Source organism: Vipera ursinii (genome assembly GCF_947247035.1).
Source record: "Vipera ursinii genome assembly, chromosome: 3".
In the NCBI taxonomy this organism is placed as follows: Eukaryota; Metazoa; Chordata; class Lepidosauria; order Squamata; family Viperidae; genus Vipera; species Vipera ursinii.
The window spans coordinates 153,707,943-153,733,934 of NC_139516.1; the positions used below are offsets into that span (position 1 = coordinate 153,707,943).

Below are 25,992 nucleotides of genomic sequence, written 5' to 3' on the forward strand. Positions count from 1 at the left end.
TCCAAGGTGATCCAAGGAAAGGATACTAAGCATGCATGAAGAGGGCTCTACTTTGGGGGCAGAATGGTATGGTTGTATATGGCCCCTGGAATGGATGTATAGGGGGCAAAAGGGAAAAATGCCACTCTTTACAAGATTTCATGCTGGAGTCTACACCCTCACGATCTTGGGTCATCCTGGGGAGCGACTAGGACATGCTTATGAATCCTTCCAGCTGCTGCTGGTTGAGATTAAATGATAGTGAATTTTGAGGAATTGATGGCAACCTGTCTCTAATGGTAAGTCCAGGTAGTGTAAATATATGTGAGAGTATAACACTAATATTGTTAGACCTTGAGCAGTCCTACATTGTCTGAAAGTTATGGTGCTTGCTCAGGAACTTGCTCAGATCCAGACATATCCCTGAGGAATATTTCTTGCAGAACCTCTGTGGTCACAAAAGGTATCCTTCCTTTTGTTCATCCTGCTGTCTGACTTGTTCAGCAGCTACAGAATTAACTATACATCATTCTACATGCTCAGCCACAAGCTCTCATAGCAGGTCTGTGATCCAACCATTGCAAAAGTGGGTGGTATCACTGCAGTGCTAGGTGTGAAGTTGAGGGTATGAATACCAGATCTCTTGCTTGGAAAAGAAAGTGAGAAACGTCAGGCTACATGGCAATGGAATGGAAAACTCGCCACAGCCAATTTGCCACGGCCAACTAGCCACTGCCACCTCACCAGCACCAAGTTCCCAGTGCCATGTTGCCACAGGACAATTTGACACAGCAACACTTCAGGGATAACTCGCTGTGGGAGCCAGGTGATCAGGCAACCAAGCAGGTATTACAATGCTCTGGGAAAACCAGATTTTTTTTAATCCCATTTATATCCCGCCCTTCTCCGAAGACTCAGGGCGGCTTACAATTTAAAGCACAAATCAATGTGCTTAGCAATAGCCTTCATTCTATGTATATGCCTGCTTATTAGGGCTTTCACACACACCCCAAGCGGCATTATTACAAAGTCAGCTTATTGTCCCCAACAATCTGGGTCCTAATTTTACCTACCTTGGAAGGATGGAAGGCTGAGTCAACCTTGAGCCTGGTGGGATGCGAACCTGCACTAATTGCAGGCAGCTGGGGTTACTTAAGGAGGCATTAGCCCACTGCTCCACCAAGGGTCCAGTTGACAGAACCACAAGAGAGAGGATGAATGGAAGACTGGGGAAAGGCAGAAGCAAATTTGTTCACTTCCCTTGCCACTTGCCATAGTTACAGTCCAGATCCCAGCTTAAAATAATGTCATCCTCTGTGCTCAGGAAAATGGACTTCCTTTATAATTGTGGCTGTCTTATGAGATTTTGTCTCTGAAGTGTATATAGCTTTCATAAAGCTTTTAAAAAACATTGCTCTGCCTGCAGGCCCTGTTTTGGATGCTTATTTATTCCCCTTGTTATTCTTTTATTGTTTTTGATCCTATATATTTTAGCTTTCATAAACACAGATGTTTAAGGCCTGCAGTAATTCATTTCCTTCTGCAGTAACAGATGGCAAATGCCACAAGAGCCATTATTTTGAAAGAGTCTGCCTTTAGGGAGAAATAGAAACAGAATCTATGGCCCACATTCTTCTAAGATGCCTTCTTTATGAGCAAGGCAGAGGCCAGAGGATTTCTTCACTCATTTAGACACTTCCCTTCCTGGAAACCCACAAAAATCTATCTCCATTTTCTCCTGAAAATGCTCTCTTGATGTTACAGCTCAAGTGACAAGATTATGCTCAGAAGCTATCCAAAGGCAAAAGGACAATAGATAGGCAGAAGTAGGTCTGCATAGCTACATAGCTAAAAAGGGTGTGTCTTTACATTTCTTAAATTGGCTCACTTTAATTCTCTTAGCTCTTTTTGTTTAGCTTTGTTTTGTATAGATTTAAACTAACTTTAAATGTTATACACTACCGATATCGATTCCACATAGGAACGATATTCTACAATCTTTTAAATGTTGTGTGGTATTTACTGTATGTATTGTACTAGTTAAAGACCACAATAAATACAAAACTAAGCCAATCCTAATGTGTCAGCTGTCTAGATTTACTTTTGTGACTGAAGTGGCATACAAAATGATGGACAACAAACAAAGTAATGGTTCATTCAGTGGTCATTACAAAGAGGTGTGGTGGCTCAGTGGCTTATTCATTCATTAGCATCCTTCAGTCTCAAGAGACTATGGTATCGTGCTCTGGAAAGAGATCCTAAAGCAGCATCTGCTGTGACTAAAAAGGCCAATTCGAGAGTGGCAGTCCCTTCCACACTGAGGGCAGATACAGTCTGTCCCCTGTCCAGCCCCCAGATTTCACTGGTTCCAGGACTGCCTCTTTGCCTCAGCCTGCCGCACAAGTTTCTCTTCCAATTGGAGAAGGCCATGCTGCGTCTTTAGCCTCCAAGCTGAGCTATCAGAGGTCAAGGTTTCCCAGCTGTTAATGTCCATTCCCAAGGCCTTTAGACCCCTCTTGCAGATATCCTTATATCGCAACTCTGGTCTTCCTCTGGGGCTATTTCCCTTCACTAGTTCTCCATACAGGAGATCTTTTGGGATCCGACCATCAGCCATTCTCACGACATGCCCAAGCCAGCATAGACATCGCTGTTTCAATAGCGTATACATGCTAGAAATTCCAGCACATTCCAGGACTGCGCTACTTGGAACTTTGTCATGCCAGGTGATGTCAAGAATACGTCAGAGACAACGCATATGAAAGGTGTTTAACTTTCTCTCCTGCCATGCGTAAAGGGTCCAAGACTCACTGCAGTACAAGAGTGTGCTCAGGACGCAGGCTCTATATGCTGGAAACAGTCTTTGCCCCACCTCCGGTTCTCATGAAGATAACAGGACACAGAGAGGGAGGATACTTGCAAGATTCTGTTACTATTTATTTATTTACCAAATTATATAACCACCCATCTCATGAGAAGGGACTCTGGGCTGCATATAATAGTACTACAGTTTTGCAATAAAAGTTATATTGCCCTACAGTACATGACTTGAATACTTAGTCTGTTCTGTCTTGAGGGGCTGACAGTGGGAGATATTCTGAACTGGCCATCAATAGTTAAATATTGCTTTCATTGGAAGCACTGATATGGGTGCTGGAGCCTGGGGAATAGAACAGATCGTGCAGGTTTTATCTCTAGATGAGCCATCTACTGAAGTTATATATCCAAATTTCCTTTTGGTTTTTTTCTGCACCTCCACCTTGATCAATGCTGAACACCTTTGAATGGCCCAAGGAGGAGGTCTTCAATTATTATAGTTTCCAAATCTTTGTACAGCACTAAGTGGTAGAATGAGTGGTGGAAAACTGGGAGCTGTTGGAGGCTGCAAACCACCCCCTTTAGAGACATGTTAGCATTGTCAGGACAGATGTGATAGAGCTTGTGATAAAACAGGCATTTTGCATGATCTTGCCTGGAACGTGTATTGTGACCCTCCCTTTTCTTGTACTCCAGTTACAGCGCCTTCATTTTTGTTGCATTGCCAAGCTTGGTGATCTCCTGGCTTGTAGCTCTGCTACTATGTATACAAAATGACTGAGGTATCTAAATTGGAGTTCTTATTGAACTTTGGCTTTGCCCCAGAGTTCAGAAAGAGTAAAGGTTTTCCCTTCCTCTATGTCAGGGGTGTCAAAGTGCTGGCCCGCGGGCCGGATGCATCATAGCGAAACCATGCCCACCCCATTGCCAGCAATGGCAAAAAAAAGTCACGATACGTTGCAACATGTCACGTGACATTGCGAGTTTGACACCCCTGCTCTATGGGGTTCCATGGAACCACAGCTCTTATCATGAAGCCTGATTCTGGAACAAGTACAGGAAGACAGTGTAACAGAAAGCAGAAGTGCAATGGCATATAACAGGCAAATGGATTGGAAGATGAGGCAGCAGAGAATTTTTTTTCAATTGCTGCCATAAGAAATTGAAGGGATAACTGCATATCAAGGAAAGCAAACAATGACCGCAGTGTTCCTGTTCTCGAAAATTTCTCAGTGAAATGGCTGTTTGGTAACATTTCCATAATTCAGTTCTCTTCATATTCTCTTCTTATTAGTCATAGCAATGGTTAGATTTCCATAACTATTCCTCCTCCACATAGAGTGCCCCATATAGTGGCCTGACTGCAGATGAAAATGATGGAACAAAGCATGAGCAGCAGAGATATTCCCAAAGAGTTACCTCTGGCCACTCAGCTTGTCAGCTAGCAGCCAGGTGCAGTAGGCCTTGGGACTGTGCAGTCATCCAGTTGATGGAACAACAGGAGATTGACATAAGTAACTTGCACACAATGAATGTGGAAATTACAGAATAGCAGTGCAATATAGGTAGCCAGTAGTGATAAAATAAAGAAGAAATGTGTTTTTTGTGGTGTGACTGCAGTTAACTATAAAAAGGGAGGGAGGGAGAGAGGAAGAGGAGAGGAGAGGAGAGGAGAGGAGAGGAGAGGAGAGGAGAGGAGAGGAGAGGGATAAAGTATTGAGAAAATGATTACCCAATCCAATCCTGACACAGGCAACTCCAAAATGAGGAGATTGGGCAGTGGCCATGAAAAGGGAGGTGTCCTGAAGTTCAGCTTCAGAACCAATTGGTGGTCCTCAGCATTGCTGTGTAGATTATGTAATCCTTGGATATGGCTCAATGCACATCAGCATACCATATGATGACCGCATATTGGAATTTGCTGTGGGTGAAGATAAACAGTTCACCATTGAATTAGTGCCAGGGTGTCTCAGCCATGGATTGATTTCAGAGTGCAGGTGGGGACATGCAGCCATGTCATTTCCAAGCGGTTGCAGGAGTGTCTTTGCACTGGGGATGGTAAATGTGTGGAAGTGTCTCAAGGATCAAACTGCATCTTACATATAAGGCATCGGCAAGAAGCATAGTTTCTGCTCCAATCTCCTGTAACTATCATAGCAGGTGAATGACAGCCCATAAAGTTGAGACACATTTTTTACTGGCCAAGATAGTCAAAAACGACCACCTTCTGAGGCACAGATGGTCCAACCCTTCATGTCAAACTGTGCCCAGCTTACTGGAGGAGACATCCCAGGACTGGCACTTTAGTATCAAAGAAATCTATATTTGGTCTTTCTGGTCTCCCCGCCTGCCTTTTACAAGGAGCCAGTGACGCAATCTTGAACTCTGTACTTTACAAGAGGTAATCCAAGGAAGCCTGCCTCGCTCTCTCGAGGATCCCTCGCCATGCGACTGGCTGGGCCCCTACACTTGCCCCAAAGTCTTAACATGCACAATGCCCCCCTTCCTTCCTTTTTTTTTTAAGGATAGCTGCCGACTTCACATCCCGGGGCTGGGATTTCTCCCGACCCCTTTCATCCCCTACCCCAGCGTTTCCCAACCTTAGGAACTTGAAGATGCGTGGACTTCAACTCCCAGAATTCCCCAGCCAGCATAGCTGGCTGGGGAATTCTGGGAGTTGAAGTCCACGCATCTTCAAGTTCCTAAGGTTGGGAAACGCTGCCCTACCCCATAAAGAGAAAGTCTGGCCTTTCTCCCCACCCCGTGTTTACATTCGCGTATTTCGCTCGGCTCTTCCTGGTTTGCGCTGGAATCGTCTGCAGGAGCCCCACCCACCCCTCGGTGCTCCAAGAGCTCCGCGCACCCCTGGTCGGCGCGAAGGTGCTTCGGGAGGGAGAGAGGAAGAGCGGGGAGGGGAGGAAAAAAAAAACCGCTGCCGCGAATAGCGTGGCCGAGAGCAGCTCCCCGGTTCTGGAAGGAGCAGCCCCCGAGCCCATCTCTCTCTCTCTCTAAAGCGCGGGCCAGTGGCGGCAAGCGAGGACATCTGTCATTGTGACGGGCCAGCAGCTGCAGGCAGGCGCTGCCGCGGGGACCTTTCAGATCACCAAGCTCCTCTCACCTGCACGGCCAGGGAGAACAAATCTCTCTCTCTCTCTCTCTCTCTCTGGACTAACGAGGCGAGGCAGGTCACGCTTCGAGAGGGTTGAGGGGAAAAGGAAGAAGTGGCTTCCTCTGACTGACAACATTTACGTTATTGATCGGCAACGCCGGGCAAGTTGCGGGGAGCCGATCGGCGGGAGATCGCCCCTCAGCCTCCTTTCTTCCGGTAGGCTCCAAACCTGACCCGCCAAGCTCCCCTGACCTTCCAGTTGCCAAAGGCCGCCTTTGCTCGCTCGCTCGCTCTCCTTCTCCCCCTTCCTTCCTTCCTTCCTTCCTTCCTTCCTTCCTTCCTTCCTTCCTTCCTTCCTTCCTTCCTTCCTTCCTTCCTTCCTTCCTTCCTTCCTTCTCTCTCTCTCTCTCTCTCTCTCTCTCTCTCTCTCTCTCTCTCTCTCTCTCTCTCTCTCTCTCTCTCTCTCCCTCCTTCCTTCGAGATTTCCTCCATTGTGTGACTGAGCTGCGTGGAGGGGAGTCCCCTCGGGTCTCCACCCCCGCTCCCTTGCTTCTCTTGTTTTGGCTGGTGGATGCTGAAGATCCCCCGGAGCAAGCGAGGCCCAACCGAAAGGGGGAGGAAAAAAGTGGGGGGGGGCCAAAACCAAGCCCGCCAGCACGCGGGAACATCTTGCGTGCGTTCCGACAATCTTTCTCGATTTTTTTTTTTGATTTTTTTGGTACCAGGGTTGTTGTCTCCTCGGTGGGAATTGCCCGAGGCTTTAGGGGAGGAGGTGGAGGGAAAGAAGAAGGAGGCAACAAAAATGGGGGTGGGGTGGGGGGGTGGAGAGGAGGAAGGTGGATTGTGAGAGGCTGCTGAACATCTGGTTGCAGCGCTGGCATTACTGGGATTAATCTCGGATTAATCTCCCACGCATGACATGGTATATCTCAATATTGTGATCTGGCTTGCTGAAACGGGGGAGGAAGGCTTCCCCGTTGTGTAGTCCGTTACTGAAACAGTCATAGGCAGAGAAGGCAAGTTTATTGTCTCTTTCCCTCTTGGCCTAAAGGTGCGAGAAAGGTTGGCACTTTGCTGTTCTGTGTATACTTTGGGGCATGGCACTGTGGCATCCCCTCCCTCCACATCTCACTCCACAGCTACTATCAGATAACTTGGCCATGGTTGGAGTTCAGTGATATGAAGCATCACCGTTGCATTCACTTGCAACGCCAAACCAGGTCAGAGAATAGCTCAATGCTGCATTCACATAACACTAAACTTGACTGGTGCTGTCATCAAATTTTGTGTATGGGGGGGGGATAGCATTTTGTGAAAAACCAGCTGTTTGCATTAACTTATGGCTCGGTGTATTGTGCAGACCCCCAAAAATGGATTAATTCAAGAACCAATGTTTGGGTTGGTCATTAAACCTGAGGGTATCTTGTGCGTGCTGGCAGTATGACCTCTCACTTGAGATTGTTAGTAAAGAACTTCAGCTGGAAAGACCTTCCAGGTAGGTTCACTAGATGGTGGATGAAGCTGAGCAAGGCTTTTCCTATGGGCCAAGTTGAATTAGAGCTCCCATTCTCCTCTAACAGTAAGGGGCTATAACAATGTAAATAAAATTTTGTCCTGAAGAAGAAATGAGAATTCAGAAGCTGGACAGAGAGGAAGTGGCCCTGATCCCTTTTGGCTGCTGATTGTGGTTAATTAATGGAAAGTCTTTTAACTCGGTTGAATGAATGAATGAATGAATGAATGAATGAATGAATGAATGAATATAAACTTTGTGCCAGCCTGTTGAGATTTCTTCTTATTCAAATGGCATCATTAGAAGAATGTGTGTTTGCTTGCAAAGTTGGCATTTCATGATTTTGTAAAAAAAGCTGGAAATAATCTTCAGCCAAATTTCATCAAACAGAAAAAAAATGTTTTGACAGGTGCCATGTGATTAAACTAGAAAAGAGGAATTAATTCATTTCTGTTCCTGTCTCCGCCACCATTGCTACAAGATCTTTTTTGCTTTGCTTTGGAGTTACTTCTTCCTGTTCTCAAAAGAAAACAACTTGGTCATACTTCTAACTCAGTAACTTTCTCTAGGAGTTCCTGCTATCATCTTTAGCCAATGTGGCAGTGATGCCTCTTCCTGGAAGCAAAGAATCTTAAACCTGTAGTGCATTAACTTGCAGGCCCTTCAGTGCACTGACTGACATTTATGACTAGTTTGCAAATTTCTGCTGGTACAAACTTAGCAGTAAGTTGGTTTTTCCAAAACACACCTGTGTTGCAGGTACCAATCTGCTTACTGGCAAATTATAAAGTGCTGGTTTGGGGTTTTTAAAGTAAGCTTGCATACAGTTGCTACTTATTTGTTTTTCCAGAGTTTGGGGTCAGGCCATTTCTGTCACTGCCAGAGGTCTCTGGAAAGCTTTCCCTTGAAGGGATTCACCATTGTGTTGGATTTTTAAAAGACGCAAACCACATTTTTAAAACAGGCTCTTACTTGGGTAATGTTTTTTTTAAAACAAACTTGAATGTAGTATTCTTTGGTTTGAAGTTCAGTTGTATTATTGTGAATCACTAAGACATTACAGTAGTTAGTGGCCTAAAATATCTTCAGTTGAATTCCTGGACAGTTGGTTTTCTTGACAATAAATGGAAATGACTTGTGACTTCTTCTCAGTTGTCTCCTGTCACAATGTCACCTATAGCCTTGGAAGTTCTATTCACATACTATTCATATACTAACTAGCTTTGATTCTGTTTAACCTTTTGGATTAAATTTTCCAATTTCATCCCTTTATTTATTCACTGTATTCCTTCATAAACTTTTAATGAACTAATATCTACTTTAGCATATATATATATACATACATATATATATATATATATATATATATATATATATATATATATATATATATATATATATGTGTGTGTTTTCTGAGGTTTTCGCGGGTGTTCATATGTGGATCTTTGGTTATTCGGGTTTTTCCCCGCGTAGAACTAAAGGTGTAGGGGCGACGTTTCAACGGAATCCCATCCGTCATCATCAGGCTAGTGGCTTCTGCTTCCTTCTTCTGGGAGAAGCATGTGGCTGTTTGTTCCTCTTTTTTAAACTGCCAGAGGGGGTGTGTTCTGTGGGTGGAGGTGTGCTCTGATTGGGTGGGGGAGTAAGTGTGTTCTGATTGGGTGGGAGTGTGTTTTGAATGGTGGGTGTGTTCTGATTGGGTGGGGGTGTGTTTTGAGTGGATGGGCTGGTCTCAGCTGCCAGCCTTAGACCTGAGCTGCTGAGTTGTGCTGCTTTTGTTCGGCTTCGTGTTTGTGGTGGTGCCATGTTTTTATAGTGGGTGTCAGTTTGCTTATTGTGTGGTTTGGAGGGGTTTAAAGTGGCTGATGTTGCAGCTGTAGTTAGGTTTCTGTTTTGTGGTTGTGCCCCGTTATCATTGTGGGTTCGGATTTGCTTTTTGAATGGTTGTGTGGTGGTGATGTCATGTGGTGTTATCATGAGTTTGGGTCTATCATTCTTGGTGGTTGGGACTCGTCTGTCAATCAAGGTGGGTTTCCAAATGGTTGGTAGGCGAGAGGTATCATCTCGTTTGTTTATGCTGTGGGGGCGTTTTTCTATCTCAATGGCTTCTCTGATTATTCTGTTGTTAAAATGTTCAATTTTGGCAATAGTTTTGGTTTTTTAAAAATCAATTTCATGTCCCGTGGCTTCAAAGTGTTGGACCAGGGATGAAGTTTGTTCTCCTTTTCTGAGTGAGTTTTTGTGCTCTTCAATGCGTGCACTTATTCTTCTGTTGGTCTGTCCGATGTATGTGGTGGGGCAGGTGGTGCATGGGATTTCGTATACTCCTTGGTTTTCTAAGCCAATTATGTCCTTGGGGTTTCTTAGGATGGTGGATATTTTTCTGTCTGTGTAGAATGCTGTTTTGATGTTGTGTTTTTGGAAGACCTTGCTGATTCTGTCTGTGGTCCCTTTTAAATATGGGAGGAGGGCTTTGCCATTTTCTTGTTCTCTGTCTTGGGTTTTTGTGGGTGTCTCTCTTTGGATTAAGTTGGTAATCGTGTTTCTTTGGAATCCATTGGCTGTTAGTACATTAGTGAGAGTGTGTAGTTCGGTTTTTAGGTGTTGTTCGTCAGCTAGGTGTTTTGTTCTGGAGATGAGTGTCTTGGCTATGGAGTTGATCTGTGCTGGGTGGTGGTGTGAGAGTGCGTTCAGATAGCGGTTTGTGTGTGTTTTTTATGGTAGATAGTGTGTCCTAGGGAGCCGTTGGATTTCTTGTAGACTAAGACATCAAGGAAGGGAAGTTGATTGTTAGTTTCTGTTTCCATGGTGAATTGTATTTTGGGGTGTAGGCTATTGAGGTGTGTGAGGAAGTCATCCAGTTTTTCTTTGCCGTGTGGCCAGATTACGAAGGTGTCATCTACGTATCTGAGCCAGAGTTTGGGTTTGTGGTTGGATTTTTCTAGAGTGAGGGTTTCAAAGTGTTCCATGTAGAGGTTTGCGATGACAGGTGAAAGGGGTGATCCCATGGGTGCTCCTTCCATTTGTTTGTATCTTTGTCCATTGTAGATGAAGTATGTGTTAGATAGGCAGTGGTTGGTCAGATCTAGGATGTGTTTTGGGGGGTTGTATTTGTTTAGGATAGCTGTCAAGGCTTCTTTGATTGGCACTTGGGTGAAGATGGATACGATCCTCAAGACAGATCCCACCACCTACCTGGAAAAAACCACAAAATCCAAAATAAAAGCCACCCCCATCAGTGAAGAGATCCAGAAAACAATCATTCCCAGAGAAAAATCATCCAGATGTCCTAAGCTCTATGGTCTGCCCAAGATACACAAAGAAGGAACCCCACTCAGACCCATAGTCAGCTCCATAGGCTCACCTCTACAAAATCTAGCCAAATTTCTTGCCAAACAACTACAGCCTTACGCAAATTCCATCACCTCACACGTACAAGATTCATTCCAATTCATAGAGATCATAAGTAAACTAAACTTACAGCCCTGTGACCTACTTGTGAGCTTCGATGTCGTATCCCTCTTCACCCAAGTGCCAATCAAAGAAGCCTTGACAGCTATCCTAAACAAATACAACCTAAAAAATTCTCTAAAAAATTATGTCTTCACATAATATGTCCAAAGTAGAATAATTTGAGCCTGGTCATTTCACCAAACTCCGGGTTGATTTGTTCAGCAGTGTTTTTATAACACTACTCAGTAGTGTTCTATAATAGGTAAAGGTAAAGGTTCCCCCGCACATGCGTGCTAGTCGTTTCCGACTCTAGGGGCCGGTGCTCATCTCCGTTTCAAAGCCGAAGAGCCAGCGCTTGTCCGAGGACGTCTCCGTGGTCATGTGGCCGGCATGACTAGCACGGAACGCTGTTACCTTCCCACCGTAGTGGTCCCTATTTTTCTACTTGCATTTTTACGTGCTTTCGAACTGACAGGTGGGCAGAAGCTGGGACGAGTAACAGGCGCTCACTCTGTTACGCGGCACTCGGGATTTGATCCACCAAACTGCCGACCTTCTGATCGACAAGCTCAGTGTCCTAACCCACTGAGCCACCGCGTCCCTTCTGTTCTATAATACAAAAGTTCAAAAAAAGTATCAGTATTTTTCCTATCTTATTTCCTCAAAGTCCATTTTTCAATTCTATACTGTCATGGGGAAATACTATTTGCTTGCACTATATACATCTTTGTAGGAATAGACACAAGATCTTCATAGCTGCTCTACCAAGTATTAGTCTGTGGAATATTTCTTCTCTGATTGTTCCTTTACTATTTTGGATGATTCGAAAATGCAGAAACTATCACTTTGATGTCCTCCCTATAAATTTTAATTATTAACAATTAAACATTAACAATTAGAGGGAGAACAAATTTATACCACAGTTGAAAATAATTTCTGTTGTTTAGTGATTTAATTGTTTAAACTCTTTTTTTCCCCAGGAGTCTGATTTATGGTTGTGTGTCAGTTAGGATTTTTATAAAAATCATTAAGGTTACCAGATCTGAACTGCCGAAATAAAGGCAAATATAGACAGATGCCAAGAGATACAGAAAAAAAACCCTAAAGTCTTTGTGGCTAATTTGTGGTTATCTGGATTTCTTTAGTCCAAAATTCACAGCTCTACTATCAAGTTTACCTTAAGCATGAAGAGGGCCTGGTATAGGCATTAAAAAAAAGAACCCTCATTCTATAGGCATGTTGCGTTTGGATTTTTTTTTTACAAAAAATAAACTATAACATGAAACAATTGACAGCCATCTCACATGTTTATATATCGTAGGGCTATGTGGTAGTGATTCTGTCTTGGGTTTATGTTTTGTTTTATCTTCTAATTTTGCACATTTAAAATACCTGCTGTCTTGATGAATGGAAAAATTAGCTATACATTGGAGAGAGGAAGCAATTGCAGAGTTGATTAAGATCAAACACAGAATCACAATCAAAGTATCACTTATGCTACAATATATGTCAGATGAATACAGTGGTCTAAAACTCTAGGATTAAATCTCTGGCTGATCTCAAGGACACTTATTTCTAAGTAGACTTATAGAGGATTTCATTGCAGAGAAGATCACCTGTACAATTATACATCTGGCCCAAAGGTACTTTTCTAATTCATTGTTGTTGTTAGTTGCAAAGTTGTGTCCAACCCATCGCGACCCCATGGACAACGTTCCTCCAGGCCTTCCTGTCCTCTACCATCTTCTGGAGTCCATTTAAGCTCACGCCTACTGCTTCAGTGACTCCATCCAGCCACCTCATTCTCTGTCGTCTCCTTCTTCTCTTGCCCTCAATCTTTCCCAGCATTAGGCTCTTCTCCAGTGTCCTTCCTTCTCATTAGGTGGCCAAAGTATTTGAGTTTTAGCTTCAGGATCTGGCCTTCTAAAGAGCAGTCAGAGTTGATCTCCTCTAGGACTGACCGGTTTGATCACCTTGCAGTCCAAGGGACTCGCAGGAGTCTTCTCCAGCACCAGAGTTCAAAGGCCTCAATTCTTTGGCGCTCAGCCTTTCTTATGGTCCAACTTTCACAGCCATACATTGCAACTGGGAAGACCATAGCCTTGACTATACACACTTTTGTTGGCAGGGTGATGTCTCTGCTTTTTAGTGAGCTACCTAGATTTGCCATGGCTTTCCTCCCGAGGAGCAAGCGTCTTTTAATTTCTTGGCTGCAGTCCCCGTCTGTGGTGATCTTGGAGCCCAGGAAAATAAAATCTGTCACTACCTCCATTTCTTCCCCATCTATTTGCCAGGAATTGAGGGGGCCGGATGCCATGATCTTGGTTTTCTTAATGTTTAGTTTCAACCCAACTTTTGCACTCTCCTTTTTTACCAGCAACAAGAGGCTCTTTAGTTCCTCTTTTCTAATTCATTATTTTCTTGCTACTACATTCAGTCTGATCATTTTTAATTATCTGAAATACCATCCATCAGAGAAATGAAAGTGAGTTGCTGTTCCAAATACACTAGAATAAGAAAAAAGTTCAGATCATCAAATAATAACTAAGCCAAAGAATTTATGGCTGAAACAAACAATTATTTTCCTATCAAATTATGCTGCTACATTTGGATTATAAATCTCTATTTTTTGTAAAGCATCATATTGACAGGTGGTGTTGTATAAATAGCTATAATAATAAGTGAATAATCATCTATAAAAAATGACCTGCTTTTACAATCTATTTCCATTCGATAGATAAGCAAATATTTTTCTTTCTTTCGTTTTCCCACAAGAGAAGAAAATGCCCATGAGACCAGCACTCAGTGAGAAATTGTTGCATCTTTGTGTCTTTTTATCACAATGTTTTGTTTCATTATACCATTATCTGTCCTGGAGTCTGCAACCTCTTGAAATTTCTGTGCTTCCTTTAATTCCAAGGGAAAATAATAAAATTCCAGGGAACTCATATGAGATGTTTTAGATCAGGAAGTTTGCTGCATAATGATGGAGAGAGGTCACATCAGCTCTCCCTTCCACTTTCAAAGTTGCAGTGAGCTCAAAACCTGACATCTAAACATATTTAAAAGCACCTTGAAAGTGGGATACAACAACTGAAGTAATTTTCACTAGGGCTGTATCAACCTTTGGACCAGTGCTTCTTTTCAATGATAGTTTGACCAGAACAACTTCTAGGGCTGATTTTCAAGCCAACATCATGACATTGCTTCTAAAAGTAAAAGAGAACAATTGTGTTGCTTCACTTGGTTCACAGGTTTTTTGATAGTTGCTAAGGGAGATACTGTGCCATGTTTCCCCAAAAATAAAACCTAGCCCAAAAATAAGACTTCGCCTGATTTTTATGCATGTGCCTAATATAAGCCCTACCCAAAAAATAAGCTCTAGTTAGGACCCCACCATATATTTGCAAGAGGGGGGGCAGGCGCACGTGTAAAAATTAAGCTAGGGCGGGGCTAGGGGTGGAGCTGCCCCACACACCCTGCACCCACGTACCTCCCGAGCTGAACTGCCGTGCTACTTAGGATGGGCCTTATCCTTGTCTGCCGCTGGAGGGGCTTTCTTTGGTCCACGCCACCCCCACTTCACCCTGCAGATCTCCTGCTTCCTCCTCCTCATCCGCCAACTCTCTCACGGCTTGCACCATGACAGGGCACAAGCCTCCTCTGCTGCTTCCCTTCACCAGCCCTGGTATCCTTCTGCCAGCCCTCCATCGCCACCACCATGGAGAAAGGGGAGGGGTGGCTTTTACTGCGGGGCTGACTGAAGTTTTTACGCCAAAAAACACCAGTATCCAGAGGTTAGGATAGAGTCCGAAGAGTGTCTTATGGACACGTAAAGGCACGGCCTTCCCTGAACGCTAAAAGGGGGGGAGCAGAGTAAGCCGCCTGAGGAAGAGGTGGAAAACTGCTGCAGGGTGGTTGGTTTCACCCAGCACCAACCAGGAACAAAACTTCTCAAATGGCCCAGAGGAGCTTTAGTCGCCAGGGTCACACCTGCTTGCACAAAGCAGCAGCCCATGTGGGCTGCCTCCATCCAAGCTGGGAAAGGGAGAAAGGCGGCATATGGTAACTTCCTTAAGTCTTCTTTCCTTCTTTTTTTCCTTCCTCCACATGGTAATTGCTGGACTGCACTTTCTTGCTGCCCTGCATCGGCCTGCATCTCCCTTCTCCATTCTGGAAATGGCAGCCCTGTTTTCTGCCACTTGCCTCCTGGCAGAAGGGAAGAAAGGAAGGACACTTCGTATGGAAGGACGCTGAGCTCCAGGAAAACTATGCCAGCTGGAGCTGGGCGAGGAAGGCCAGGCTCTCCTTCCCCGATAGTTCTGTATTGGGGAAGGAGAGCCTGGCCTTCCTAACCAGCTCCAGCTGGCGAAGTTTTCCCAGAGCTTACCATAGCGGCCTTCCACAAGCAACGTCTCCCTTCTGCTGGGGAGAAAGCGGCAGAAAACAGGGCTACCATTTCCAGAACAGAGAAGGGAGACGCGGGCCAATGCAGAGGGCAAGAAAGTGTGGCAATAAGGTGTGGTGGCAGCAACAGAGGGCTGGTGGAGGGATACCAGGGCTGCTGGAGGGAGGTGGCAAGGGAGGCTTGCACCCCCGGTCATGGTGCAAGCCATGGGAGAGTTGGCGGAGAAGGAGAAGGCAACTGCCGCTGGGCAGGTGATCTGCAGAGTGAAGCAAGAGTGGCAGGGAAGGAAGGAAGTGCCTCCAGCAGCAGACACGGTTCTGAAACAGTGGAGGGGGAACCGGGTAAGACCCATCCTCCATAGCCTGGCAGTCTGGCTCAGGAGGAAGTGAAAGGGAAGAGGCTGAGGGAGGTCACCGAGCAGAGAGTGGCCTGGATGTGGGGGCCCTGAGGTAAGCGGTTGTGGGGTGCCTGGGGTAGCTCCACCCCCCAAAAAATAAGATATTCCCTGAAAATAAGCCCTAATGCATTTTTTGTTCCAAAAATAATGTAAGAACAGGTCTTATTTTTGGGGAAACATGGTATGTCATTCTCCTCCTTGTTTGAGAGGTGCAACGGAGATGTGCTGCTTATTGCCTGCTCAGGGGTCACCAAACTTGGCAACTTTAAGCCTGGCTGGGGTTTTTGGGGAGATTGAAGTTGAGAAGTCTTAAACTTGCCAAGTTTAGAGACCCCTGTCCTATGGTATGGATCACTTCAACTGTTGATGAGCCATTTTGGAGAGCACATCCTTCTGCCATCTCCAGCATGGCCCATATCAGAGCCCAAAGCAGTTTGCACTGAAGCACAACACCCATTCAGAAGTCTCTTCAAACTTTGATAAATGACACACCTGATTCATGTTTTGAGGCAACATGAATTCCTTCTTCAAAGCAAATTACATTTCTTCTTTGCTTCAGCTGAAAGAATCATGTTGCCTTCAGGATGTTTTTTTAATTGAAGCAATTCAAGGTCCTCTTGTTGAACTCTAGTTTTCAAAAGGAATTAATTGAGAAATCAAAAGATACACAGCCTCACTTCTGACTGAAGTCTGTATAGCCCATTTACATTTTTTTCTGCTCAAAAAAAAACACAGTAGCTAAAGTTTTGAAGACTTCTAATTTAATTACATTGCTGGCATACCTGAAAGCTGACTTATCTTTATTGCTTCCCATTTTAAAATTCCATAAGACCTAGCTAGTAATGATAGAAGTGTCCTAAAGTAGTCATCTGAAATAAGCTAGAAGAGTGTTGTAAACTCTCTGCACAACTTTTGAGGTGGATAAATATGCATTATTGGCTTAAATAGTATCTGACAGATAGCTGTGGAGAAATATTGTGATTCTTTGAAAATAATGGGCTAGTAAAAGCATGCTATTCTTGACCATAAATTTTGTTGTTCAACTTTCAAAATGGCTGTTTAAAATGGCTTCAAAATGGTAAATGATGGTCTGTTAGAGGTCCCATTATTTCATTCTAAAGAGCTGACTTAACAATCATTACAAGCATTTGAATAATATTTGGAAGAATGGGGATGAGATCAATAATAAAAAATGAGCATTAATACTATAGATCTGGCACACAAAGTGACTTGTAACCCTATTCCTGGCCATAATTCCTTAACATAGAGCGTTCTTTCAGAAGCTTGCTTCATCTATTACCTGAGTAATACAACAATTTAAATACATTTTCTTCTAATCACTCTAAAAAATTTTCTTGGCATTACAAGACTCAAACTAAACCACTAGTCACATTGATATGTCATGCTAAGCTTGATCAATGATGCTTGATTTCTTGATCCTGTAGAAGTGGCTACATAAACATATTAAGAATTGTGGCTAGAGTTGGGAGTTATGGTTTCTTTTTGGCTTCCAACTCTTTTCCAACTTTTACTTGCTTTAGGAGAGAATAAACTAGAGATGCCAGTCTGCATATTATACTAATCAACTAAATAATGTTTTTTCATGATTTATCCAGCTTTTCCCATTGACAAGACAAAGTAAGGAGCACAAACCAAATAGCATGCATCACAACATGATGCTCTGTGCACCTGAAAGATATATATTATTCTCCTTATGAACTGTATATATTCATGATTATACGAACAAATGTTATATCAGCGGTGCTGAGTACAATCTCTTCTCAGATAATCTACTGAGCTCCACATTATAGTTACTACCCAAACTTCTACACTCTTTGCAAGGTTTGCTTTATTTTTCTAAAGAATGTTAAGACAATCAAATGTCTTGTGCAACTGCAGGCACAAATGGTGAGGCTATGCCTTGTCTTAACAACTTGCAAGAATTATAGAAGACAATGACAGAAGGAAAAAGAGAGCCTGTCAGTGTGATTGTAGTTTGTCAGGGTAATATAGCCTTCCAACCCATCATATTTGAGATTTACAATGGGTAGTGTGGACTGGAAATGTTGGGAGTTGCAATTCAGCATAACTGGAAGGCCCCAGATGCACAGGTGATATTAAGCTATTATCCAGCTGTCAATCAGCTGTAGACAAGAAAATTACAACATCTTTTGGAATGCACGAGAACAACACCCTAGAACCACAGTTACATGATTGAGAGGGTGGACTAAAAACAATTATCGGGATAAAAAAAAAGCTGCTGAAGTTCACTCTGATATAATGGTAAAAAGTTTGATTCTCTTTGCCAGTTGGTCTCTTAATGTCACTGCTTACATACCTGCAAGGTAAAGCTGCATGTGGCATACAGCTTTGTATAGCTCCAAATAGCTGGGGTTTGGGAATCAGGATATGGCCATGGCTTTGGCCACCATTCTGGCCCCATGGTCAGTAGTGAATGGAGGGGGCTCGTCTCTTCTTTGCAGTCTTTTAGCTAAAAATACCTGCTGTGCTAACTACTTGTTAAAACAGCATGGAAGGCAGCAACAAGAGTGTCTGCGGGAGGGGGGTGTTGTTCAGAAAAAGGACAAGATACCAATTCTGCAATGAAAGTCACATCTTTTTTGAAAAGTCATTGCACACACAATGAATTTTAAGGACTTTTATCACAGGGCCACCATCTGGAGGTGTTTCACACACCCACACACTCCAGTCCCTCTATTGTTGCCTTATATTTTGCTTTGCTAAGTAGCTGGCAAGTGGAAATCTGACTTTACGATGTCAGATAATAACCTTAGTGGTTTTAAGGCTGGTATTTACCTTTGAGTAAGTTGAAAAACCAGCATGTCCATTGCAAGTTGTTTATTCTTCCCTCAGCTGGTTTTATTGCAGTTGCCTCCAACTAATTGAATATTTTTTTTCTTAAGCTGTCAATCATGGTATTTCTCTTGCTTAGTTATTATTTCTAATAAGTGATATTTCAGTCTCCATGTTTACTAGTGAGACACAGATAGATTTCAGTGAATAGAAATACTTGTTTAATGTAACATAATTCATAAATGGGCGGTCTAGATTTTAACTGCTCACTTTCACTTAGGAGTTTTACAGAATAAACTTTTTAATTACCTTGCAAGTAAAAATGTGGACCGGTGGTGATTTGTGACAGTTATTGTTTCTAAAATTCATTCATGAATTAGATAAGTTTGTGAAGATTTTATTGGTTTTATGTATTATTTGAATTTAATTATTAAATCCATGTTCTACAGAGATACTGTACCAGACTTATCAATCAAGAACAATAAACATAATTGTATCAAAGGGACACCCTCTAGACAAGGTTGTATTCAAAAGTCTATTTACTAAAATGAGGACTACTCAGTACAGTGGACTTATCCCCAATAAATGATTGTAGGTCTACATGTGCTGAATATAACACATCTACTCTGTAAACAGAAAAAAAGTTCTATTTTACACTTTCTTTCTTTGCCTGATACCTGCACTAGTGTGTATGTAGCCCTTTCCATACTTGAAATATGTTTGCTATCTGGAATGGGCTATCTTTCAAACAATGGTTTGGACAGCTAAAGCACTAGATTGAAAACATGTTGACTTATTTAAAATTGCTTTGTTGGCCATTTTCAATCACACATTTTTTAATATACAACTCATTGTAAATAATGTACAAAAATTACAATGTGGCAACAATAAATTATTGTTGTCATCAAGCAAGCAGAAACCGTCGCCTACTAGACAAATCAAGTGATTAATCCTTCAGTGAGGTTCATATGGTTGCTTTATTTTTAAATTATCATTGAAGTCCAGATTCTGTGTGCTTTTAAGTTTAATGCTGTTTTCTCCAAAAAAAAATTGGGCCAATTATTTCCATTTCACTTGCTGCTTCCTTTTGTATTTAGGGCTTCAAAAGTTAGGATTTTTATGTTTTCCAATGTGATCTGCAGCAGTGCTGTATGAAATATTATGAAACTAGCCAACCAAACAGTTGCATATAAATTAACCAATAGTCACAAATACTCTGTTCATTATTGTGTTGGCTTCTTGTTTGGTTCAGTTTCAGTTTCAGGGCTCTTTTGGAATACCAAGCAAGTATGCTAATAAATCTCCATCTGGCTCTATTTCGCCAACATCTCTTCCTTCATCTGATATTTTTCGTATTTTTTAGTAGGTGTGAAGGTTTCTGCAAGAGTCAAAGCATAAAGGGCAAGCTTTTCTTCCTCAGTCCTAAAATCCTGTAATTGCATCATTTAATTGCAATTGGAAGAGCAGAACATAGTATTAGTTGCCCTTCATTACTTTAACGTAAAAGAGATAAATGTCCTGTATTATTTTTGTCACATTTCTTAATCAATAATAATAATAATAATAATAATAATTTTATTTATATACCGCCCTTCTCCCGGAGGACTCAGGGCGGTGAACAGGGCAAGCATAAAAAATACAGAGATACAAAAGTTAAAAGGGATTAAATATATGCCCAACTAAAAACAGTAAATACAAATATTAAAATAACAATAAAAAACCCCACCAATCCCCCATCAGGCCAGGCCGGCTTGTTCAAATAAGAATGTTTTTAGATCGCGACGGAAGGAGCGAAGGTCGGACGCCATCCGGAGCTCAACCGGTAACCGATTCCATAGCTCCGGGGCACCCACAGAGAAGGACCTCCCCCTGGGGGCCACCAATCTACATTCTCTGATCGGTGGCACCCTGAGGAGGCCCTATCTGTGGGAGCGCACAGGGCGGAGGGAAATTGATGCCGGCAGCAGGTGTAATCAAGTATGGTATGTGCAAACTAAGACCTGCCAAATTTTGGGATTACAGTATAACTCTATAACTTCCAGAAAGCAGTGGCTAGGGATTGTGAGAATTGCTTTCTCAAATAATCAGACATTAGTTGGTAGCCTATACAGAGAGCCTTTAGGGACTCAGGCAGGCTAATTTTGCCCATTTTTCATGATACCCAGTTCATAAACATGATTTGCCTTTCTCTTTGACCATGTTGGGCTTTTGGAATAATATTCACCTTTGAATTTAGGTACAAAATATATTCCTTTGTATCCAGAAGCCTTCCAATTACTTCCAAAAAACATTCCATAATCTTGAAAGAGTGCAGAGAAGAGCAACAAAGATGATTAGGGGACCGGAGGCTAAAACATATGAAGAACAGTTGTAGGAATTGGGTATGTCTAGTTTAATGAAGAGAAGGACGATGGGTGACATGATAGTAGTGTTTCAATATTTGAGGGGCTCCCACAAGGAAGAGGGGGGGGTCAATCTATTTTCCAAAGCATCTGAAGGCAGGACAAGAAACAATGGATGGAATCAAGGAGAGAAGCAACCTAGAACCAAGGAGAAATTTCCTGACAGTTAGAGCAATTAATCAGTGGAAGGAGTTTCTTCCAGAAGTTGTAGGTGATCCAACAGTGGAGACTTTTAAGAAAAGATTGGACAGCCATTTATCTGAAATGGAATAGGGTTTCCTGCTTGGGCAAGAGGTTGGACTAGAAGACCTCCAAGATCCCTTCCAAATCTGTAAAACGCAGATTCACATTCAATATAGACTCTAAAACTTCATACACTGCATATGGAACTCTCAGCTAGAATTGGGAATGAATTGTATTGCAAAAATGGAGCAGCACTGAGATACTGTGCCTTTGAAAAACAACATCAGGACTGTTCATTCCATTTGTAGTAAATACTGTAGTATGCCAAAATAAAACTTTTCATGCAAAGATGTAAGATGTACCTGTCTGCTCTCCAAAATGGGATCACTTAATTATTCATGTGAACAGAATGTTTGAAGAGCATGTGTAGCAGCTTGCAGCAGAATTGCTTAAAGGAATGTTTTAGCAAGTTTCATTAATGTGATCACTACTTGACTTGCATTGGGTGTGGTTTTGTTTGGGATATGAGAGGAAAAAGGTCACGGCAGTTGTCAATGTTCGAGAAAGATTCTGATACAGCCCGCCTGCCACAACCTAATGTTGTATGCAGAAAATGAATTTTTCAACACCAAACTAGCAGAATAGGGTTTCAGGACTAGAAGGGCTGATCAGAGAAAGAACCAAACATAGGGAGGGAGCAACTGTAGTAGAACATACAGTCCTCAACTTACAACCACAAGTGCTCGGCAAGGCTATTGTTAAATGACTTGTTTCTGATCAGCGGATGTTCTTGCTTTGACACACTGTGCTGTTAAGTAAATCATGCAGTTGTTAAGGAAGTTTGACTTCTCCTCTTGGTTTTGATTGCCAGAAACTGGTGGGAAAATGACCCCAGGACATTGCAACCATTGCAAATATATGCTGGTCCCCCCAATTTTGTTCTCATGACCATGGGGATTCTGCAACTATTATTAAGTGTGAAGACCACATGTAAGACACTTTTTTCAGTGCTGTGATGGTCACTAAGCAAATGGTTGTAGGTCAAGGACTACCTTTATATACAAGTGATTAGGGAAGAGCCATATGGTTCAGATTAGGGTAATAACTCTTTTTCTATGGAAAACTTTAAGTTGTGGACATTGTGTCTAAACTATATAAAGTACTTGTTAAAAAAGATAAGGCACATCTTTTCATTTATGTGTTCATGCCAGATAAATGGAAGGTATGGTTTGGTGAATTCTAGAAAAAGAGACAGAAAGATTTGAGTTGGTTTCTGACCTGACTTCTAAGGCTAGATGTGTGCTGAGCATTATTCTACTGGTAATTTTAAATTTCAAAAAGTAATATAACTCTGATTGACAGTTAAGACTTGACTGGATAGAAGGTTGAACAAGAACTAAGGAACACATGGTCCAGAAGCTATTTGGAGGAAAAAAGAATTAGGAAGTCATTTGTTTCATCTTCTAATCCAGGTCATGTTTATTATATATGGTAAGCATCTCAGGTCATACAAAAGAGCAAAATTATCTCAGCAGGAATGTTGAATCTATTTATGTAATACGGATGAAATAAAAAGCTTTTCTGGATTCCTGAAATTATCAAAATCAAACACAAGAACAACTGATACCCAATTATTTTCAGAAGCTGACAATCAGAATTGAATTGTTTGGATAATACAAGTGATCTAATGGCTGTCTCAATATTCTTTCTTTTCCTCATCCTGAGTATTGGAGAAAGAAATTTGCAAGCCTCAAAAGTATCAAAAGAACTGCTGGTTGCTGCATAGCCAGGAAATCAATCAATTTAAAAAAATTGGTTGGCTCTATGGAAAGGAATTAGTGGTCCTGAATATACATTTTGAAGATATTCATATCATAATCCATAAATTATCATGCTGGATATGGTTGATATTATAAGAGGATCCTTGTCCATCTCATCAAATCTTACTCGATATGGAGTTGGAAATAGTTGGAAAGAAAAAAACTAACATTGACATATATGAAAGATACCACTCAGCCAGATCTAAGCATTTGGTTTTCTAAATGCTGACTTTTTAGTTCTATTATCCTTCATTCCTAGTCAGTGTCATCTGAAGGTTGCATATTTCCCCACTTCTCTTATGAAGAAATGTGATTATTCAGCCAATTTTTTCTCTAGGTTTTTTTTATGAAATAGGTAGAGAAATTGCCTTAGGGAGTTTGAAAAATTGTAAGTCTTTCCAAAGTCAAATGTTTGTCCTTCAGTTACCCAAAGAATATTATGTTGTGATTTATTTTGTGATTTGATTAGAACCAATGCATCTATAAAAGTGCACATGATGGCAAGTGCTACAGAATTATAAAATGTTAACTAGCTAGTAATGAAAGCAGATGTTCCAAAACCATAAGAATATAAATAGCACAGAAAGTAAAGTCTTCATTTCCCCTCTGGAGAACTCTAGCTTTTAGAGGACATCTACTTTAGCACTGATTTCTTTTTTGTATCTTTGTTTTATGCAGAGCTATATGTGTGATGATCTATAAATTATAAGTATTAATAGGTTATAGTTTGTAATTCTACATGAAACTGATCAGTTGGACTTGGATCTCTATAGTTATCTCTTTAGCTATTAATCTTTGAGTGTTTCTTCACAACCATCTTTATTTGAATAACATTATCGGATGATGCTCCAGGACATAGTATTTCAGAGGAAAACAATGCCTCCCAGTGAAATTAAAGTCTGAAAGGTTTATTATGTCTGTCGCTGGTCCAATGAAAAAATGTAGAAAAGAGATGGTTTGCATCCATCCAAGAAAGGACTGAGTTACTTGGCAATATATTCACAGATTTTCTGGAGGAATATTTAAACTAAACAGGGACAGTGAGTTAATTTATACAGAATATCCCTGTCTCCAACAATCTAAAAATTATAGGGTTATCAGTGCATGTAACATAGATATGTCTGTGGACAAGAATATCAACCTTGCTGTCAAGCAAAATCAAACTTTTAATAGCGAGTACCACATGAAGTGCACTAACCAAATAGGTGGTAAGAAAATAAGGAAACTCAGGCACCACACAAGTTATGTAGAAAGTAAACACAGGGTCAGTCATAAAGGACTCAAGTGTCTATACACCAATGCACAGAGTATGAACAGTAAACAAGGTGAACTAGAAATTCAGGTAAATGAGGGCAGATATGATATTGTTGCAATTACAGAAACGTGGGATGAAACCCACAAATGGAACACACAACTAGAGGGATTTAAATTATTTAAAAGAAACAGACCAAATTAAAGAGGAGGTGAAGTTGCTCTCTATATAAGAAATAACTATATCTCTACAGAAATAGAGCACAACAATGATGAAAACTGTCTTGAATGCATTTGGGTCAATATAAAAGGGGTGGGAAAATGACATTGCCATAGGTGTATATTATAGGCCACCCAACCAAACAGAGGAAATAGATGAACTTTTTGCTAGTCATCTAACTAAGGTACATAGGAAGCACATCACAATAGTAATGGGGGACTTTAACTACCCTGACATCAACTGGGAGAGAAACTCTGCACCAAGTGGAAGATCAAACAGATTCCTGACAAACCTAGCAGGCAACTTTGCCAAAATGTAGAGAAGGGAACTAGGGGATTAGCCATTTTGGATCTAATCTTCAGTAACAGAGATGAAATGATAGAAGGTATTGAAGCCACAGGATCCTTGGGGGAAAGTGATCATGCAATATTGGAATTCAACATTCTGGAAGCACAAGCAATAGAACACAGTCAAACTAGAGTCTTGGACTTTAAAAGAGCTAATTTCCATGGATGAGAATCCTCAAGGGGAAAACAACTCAAGAAGCATGGAAAATTTTGAAAAGTGAGATAATAAAAGCCCTGTCTAGCACATTACCAACAAAGAAGAAAAATAACAACTCTCAAAAGAAACCAGCATGGCTGCATAAAGAACTCTCTGATAAATTGAAAGATAAAAAGGACAAGTATAAAAGGTGAAAAGATGGGCACATAACTAAGACAGATTATTAGCAAATAGCCTGTGCCTGCAAAGATGAAGTGAGGAAAGCTAAGGCTCAGAATGAAATAAGGCTTGCGACCAAAGTCAAAAATAACAACAACAACAAAAGCTTCTTTCAACATGTAAAAAACAAGAAAAAAGTTAAGGAAATGATTGGTCCATTAGTGGGGGAAAGTGGCAAGAAGGTGACAAGCAACATGGAGAAAGCAGAACTATTTAACTCTTTTTTTGCATCTGTCTTTACACAAAGGGAAAAAAAACAGTCCAACCTATCAAAAAGAGTACCATAAAAAATAGATTAGAAACACAAGTTAAGATAGGCAAGAAAATGGTAAGTGAGCACCTGTCCAGCCTAGATGAGTTCAAATCACCAGGACCAGATGGATTACACCCCAAGGTTCTCAAGGAACTGGCAGATGTGATCTCATAACCACTGATCTATATTTTTCTAAGATCCTGGAGCACTGGGGAACTACCAGAGGACTGGAAAAGAGCTGATGTAGTTCCCATCTTCAAAAAAGGGGAAAAATAGATCCAAGAAACTACAGACCTATCAGCCTGATCTCAATACCTGGGAAGATTCTGGAAAAGACAATCAAACAATGAATCAGCGAACACCTAGAGGCAAACAATGTTAATCAAAGTCATTACTAAAAGTCAACATGGGTTTGTCAAAAACAGATCATGCCAGATAAATCTTATTTGGATTCTTTGACCAAATGACAAAATTAATGGACCAGAGGAATGCTGTGGATATAATTTACTTGGACTTCAGTAAGGCATTTGATAAAGTAGATCACAACCTACTACTTGATAAGATAGAAAAATGTGGGTTAGACAGCATCACCACCAGGTGGATTCATAGCTGGCTGACCGGCCGTGCTCAGCATGTGGTCCTCAATGGAA

The 25,992-nt window shown here is 41.6% G+C and overlaps 1 protein-coding gene across 2 annotated transcripts in view; it reads left to right on the forward strand.

Moving 5' to 3' along the window:
* Positions 1-5,606: 5,606 nt before the first annotated feature.
* The window catches only part of MBP (myelin basic protein), a 146,401-nt gene continuing 126,015 nt past the window's right edge, over positions 5,607-25,992 (forward strand). Inside the window, exon 1 of one of the 2 annotated variants that reach the window (XM_083359970.1) lies at positions 5,607-6,121. The gene's annotated coding sequence lies outside the window, so the exon portion shown is untranslated. Of the gene's footprint in view, positions 6,122-6,397; positions 6,579-25,992 lie in introns of those variants that run through there. The other variant, XM_083359971.1, reaches the window with a different exon arrangement.